General features: G+C 37.8%; 1 protein-coding gene across 3 annotated transcripts in view; it reads left to right on the plus strand.

The window, feature by feature from the left end:
• Positions 1 to 4,727, plus strand: part of GKAP1 (G kinase anchoring protein 1) — a 57,257-nt gene that overhangs the window by 6,509 nt on the left and 46,021 nt on the right. The window lies entirely within an intron of this gene.

The raw sequence follows: 4,727 nt of genomic DNA on the forward strand, positions 1-4,727 counted from the left end.
GAGGGATGTGGACAGCATGGAGAGGGTCCAGAGGAGGGCCACTCGCATGATCAGGGGACAGCAGGGCAGGCCCTATGAGGAGAGGCTACGGGACCTGAACCTGTTCAGCCTCCAAAAGAGAAGGCTGAGGGGGGATCTTGTGGCCTGTTATAAACTAGTCAGGGGGGATCAGCAAGCATTGGGGGAGTCACTGTTCCTCTGAGCACCGCCAGGAGTGACCAGGAATAACGGTCACAAGCTGGCAGAGGGTAGGTTTAGGTTAGATATCAGGATATACTTCACGGTCAGGGCGGCTAGGGTCTGGAACCAACTTCCAAGAGAAGTGGTGCAGGCTCCTACCCTGGGGGTTTTTAAGAGGAGGTTAGATGAACACCTTGCTGGGGTCGTTTGACCCCAGTACTCTTTCCTGCCATGGCAGGGGGTTGGACTAGATGAGCTGCTCAGGTCTCTTCCGACCCTAGAAACTATGAAAAACCATAAGACCATCTTTAAAATAGTTTGTGCATCTTTTTATCCATTTTTGTAGACTTTGTCCATATTTCATGTAGTCAGGAAAGGAGTTGCTTTACTGATGCATTCCAGAGATCATCCAATGTGAATAGGTAGTCAGTTCCATTTCGGGGAACTGTTAAAGGTGTACATGTATTCTTTCTTGGAACCAGGAACAAAGATACTGGGGGAAAAGACTTCTGTTAGAGAAGTTTTCTGATCCCCAAAAGAGACATAGGACTACATTGCATTTTTGGATCTTAGAAAGTTAAATTCCTTTTTTTCAAAAAGTTCAAGTTTCGGTTATGCCTTCCTACTCCTTTCAGCACTGGTTTGGAACTTTTGACCCCATAGGGGCTCATTTCTACATAAGCAGAATTGCATGCTACACAAATGTGTAGGATTATTTTATCAGTTCTATCATTATTGGTTACAAGGTTTCTTCCCTTCCCCATGTCAGCTGCATCTCAGGTGTTCCCAAAATATTGATGATAGCCAACTGAAGGCGGCGTACATTTCTACCTACATACAGATGGCTGGTTTATTTAATCTCAACCACTTCCCTCAGACTTTGCAAAGGACTTGCAACTGCTTCAAGAATTAGGCCTCCTAATCAAGTGAACAAGTTCTATGTTACCTACAACCTCATTACACTTACTGTGTAGTTTGGCTTTGGTAAAAGGAGAGGCTTTCCAGCAGAGTACAGGAACCTAAGTATATGGAAGCTTGTTCTGACAGAGAATTTGGCTACTTTAGTCATCTAGACTTTGTAACTTATTCCACTTTAGTCTTTTATACTCAGTTAAGACCTATAATGCAAATTGGCTCAGCAGTGTAGATGACAAGGCTGTCTTGTCTGGATATTGCAGAAAGTATTGCTCTCTACAGAAAAGGCCCAATCAAAAAAGTGAGGACCTTTGAAGGAAGGACTAACAAGTCTTCTCCTTTCCTTTCTTTTTCTTGAGGCACAAGTTTGTCACATGCTTCAAAGCCACTTACCAGTTACGTTGAAAGAAAGTTCTTTGCTTCTTCAGATATCAGAAGAACAAAATTAGATGGGAATGTTTTTTGCACCATCAGCCTCTCAAACAGTGACCATCTCGGGTATCTCCAATGTATTAATAGATCAGCTAAGACCTTCACAAGCATCGTAAGTTAGACTAAAACAACTGTGGCAGTCAGGATTTTCTAGAAGGGAGAGTGTGCAGGGAGAGTGTGTCCACCAGTCTTAGTCACATTAAAAAAAAAAAAAAAGAAGTTCTTTGAAGAATGAATGCCAGAGGCAGTGAACTGGCTTTCTCCTCTATTTGGAAACAGAACTTGTTTCCTTTGTCTTTTTCCCAGTTTCCTTTTAATAATAATTTAGCATGTAAGTTCTTTTGCAGGATAACTCAAAAACAATATTTAGTGTGCATTTGGGTGGACAACAGATATCAGTTATACTTCTGATGTTTATGCAAGAAACTTGGCAAAATAGGTCAGGAGATCAGACTGAGATGTAGACCGTCTGAAAACTTCATTCCAAAGTCTCTCTGCTTTGTAGCACAGTATGTGGGACTTTGATTGTTCTAGAACTTTGTTACTCAGTATAAATTACAATATAGAGAATTCTCTCTTCTCTCAGCCTTTTGACATTTGCATAACTTTGTCTTTTTTTTTAAGACTTCTGTTGTGAATAAAAATGTTTTTAGGACTTCTCTTGTGAAAAAGGAGTTCTGTTGTGAGAGAGGATAGTCTTTTTATTCGCAACAGACTGTCACCTACCAGTCTAACATTCCATCCAAAGATACTTACTGCATTTCAGTTCCCTAAAATTATGTCTGTAATTATATACCTTGAAGCCATTACTCTTGGCCACTTAGAAGTTACTAAAGGGAGTGTAAGCCTCCCTTTAGGAAAACCCAGCAACTTCTTGTGATCTAAATTTGGGACTGATAAAGTACCTTGCTGCTTTTCTCTTTATTTTTTTCCCTTTCCCCTGAACCTCTGCAGTTCTGCCCTTTCAGTTTCTCTCGTTAACATTTTCTGAGAGTAAATTTCACTGTGTTTAAGGTTTATCTTTTTACAATACTCCATGAGAATAAAGTGATCTTTTGCCCTTACAATAGGAAGGAAGTTGGGGTGGGGTTTAGATGGTGACTTCAGACAATGTACCATTAGACCTTAAAATTGTCACTTCCATAAAGACGGGTCAAATTATATATCTTAAAGAGTACTGAGTGGAGTCAATACAAGAAAGAACTTTTTCTTCATGTTTAAGCATGAAGATAGACTCATATGTCCTCCTTGATTAAAGTTTTGGATTAATTTTGAAATTATGTAGTATGGCTTCATTGTCATCAAGTTATATTTTTTCTTGCATACATTTGAATTTCTAGAACAGGGTCTATCACTTTAAAATTATTTATACACAGATATCACTCATTAAATAACCAAGAATTTTACTAATTACTACAGCTTTTATCACTATCAAAAACTTTGAATGCATATTATATGAAACATTGTCCTATGTGTATAGAATTTCATCTCGAATCATGGCTACTTTTTTCCTTTTTCTTCTGTAATGTAAAATGCATATATGCATATACATACTAGTCATTTAATCAGCATGTATATTTTGGGAATAATTATGACACAATTTAAGTTTGTGGCATTGTGATTTTGCTATATATGATATGAATAAAAAATGGCTTTTTCCAGATTTGTACTCAATTTGTATACTTAGTTATGCATTTAATTGTATTGACAACCACAGTATGCTGTAAACTATCCTGACATTGCAAAAAAGTCTGTAAAAAGTTATGCAAAACACTTTTGACCATAAATTTAAAGAGTATGAACTACTTGGAACAGACATTAGCCATACATGGCTAATTCACAGCTGTGAATCTCTGTATATCTTTTCCCATGCACATGACCTGGATTACTTGTTAATAGTATTTTAGACAGCATTTACTTCAGCAGTTAACTTGGGACTCTTATGAACTTTTGCTCTATCAGTACAGATTGAGTGAATAGACTGTCTTCAGGTGTCCTGTGTTGAATAAAAATAGCACTCCTCTCCAGCCTCAGCTCCAGTTTAGGCATCATTGCTGTGATCAGAGAGAAGCAACAAATCATTCACTTCTTGCACGATGATCATAGCTGATAACAGGTGGTTTGATGACTAGATTTAGTGGTGCATCCATGACATTGTAAACACAATGTGTCTTTGGGACTATTTTTTATTCCTTCCTGCATCTGTCACAATCTGTTAGGGTTTTGGACACTGGAAACCCCCAGGCTTTTCCTTGACAGATGAATAGTAGCATACGCTGTACAGTGAGACATTCTTTTCTCTGCCAGATGTAATAGAATTCTATTTTTCCAAGAACTACTGCATCAGAATCAATATTCTATACAAAACCATACCAAGCCCATGTCTTTTCTGCAAATAACACAGCACACAATATTCTAGTATACTAGCTTCTTTGTGTCTGTGAGGTTAGACTCCCAGAGAATTATTTTGTCATTGATTGTAGCTACATCTGTCATGTCTGGTTGCTTAATGCTTTTTCTGTATAACATTTCATTATATGAAAACAACTGTGTCTTATCACTTTCACAAAGAAATGTTTGCTAGTTACCCAGGACTCTGATAAGGAATTTTTAATTGTTTCCTAAATTCCCAGTCACAATATATTCAGAGAAATCTGGTTTATAAACAGTACACACTATTGTGTCTGAATCCTTTTTTTTAAAACTTATTTAACCTCGTTTCGCGTGTAATCTCTGGAAACGTATGACATCTGGTATGGAGTCTTTGACGGCAGCTACTCCTTTAAGAACCACAGCACCAACATCAGGTGGATTCAGTGTTCAGTGCAAAATCCACTTCAGAATAAAATTGACTTTGTAAGTTTAGCTTGTTATAGAAGGAGAGAAAAATGCTGACTCCCGTGTAACAAAAGAACTTTAAGTTACATTCCTTGTTCTAACAAGAAATGAACAATCATTAGAGAGGTTTTTAAGAAGGCTTATTTGCTATGTCTCCCTTGACTTAGCTTTTTGAAGAACGAAATTCTCTTCGATTTGGGATTCTTTTCATCACAAGTGTATTTAGAGATGCACAGATATATTGGTCTGTATAGGATCAGCACCAATAAAAGGAAAATTAACATTATCAGCAATCTGCTTTATTTGGCTGGTATAGCCAATAATATCACTGATAAATGCTGTGTGTATGCACACAGCTGCAG

The sequence above is a fragment of the Gavialis gangeticus genome, unplaced genomic scaffold (genome assembly GCF_001723915.1).
Source record: "Gavialis gangeticus isolate Ggan-Ray unplaced genomic scaffold, GavGan_comp1, whole genome shotgun sequence".
NCBI classification, from domain to species: domain Eukaryota; kingdom Metazoa; phylum Chordata; order Crocodylia; family Gavialidae; genus Gavialis; species Gavialis gangeticus.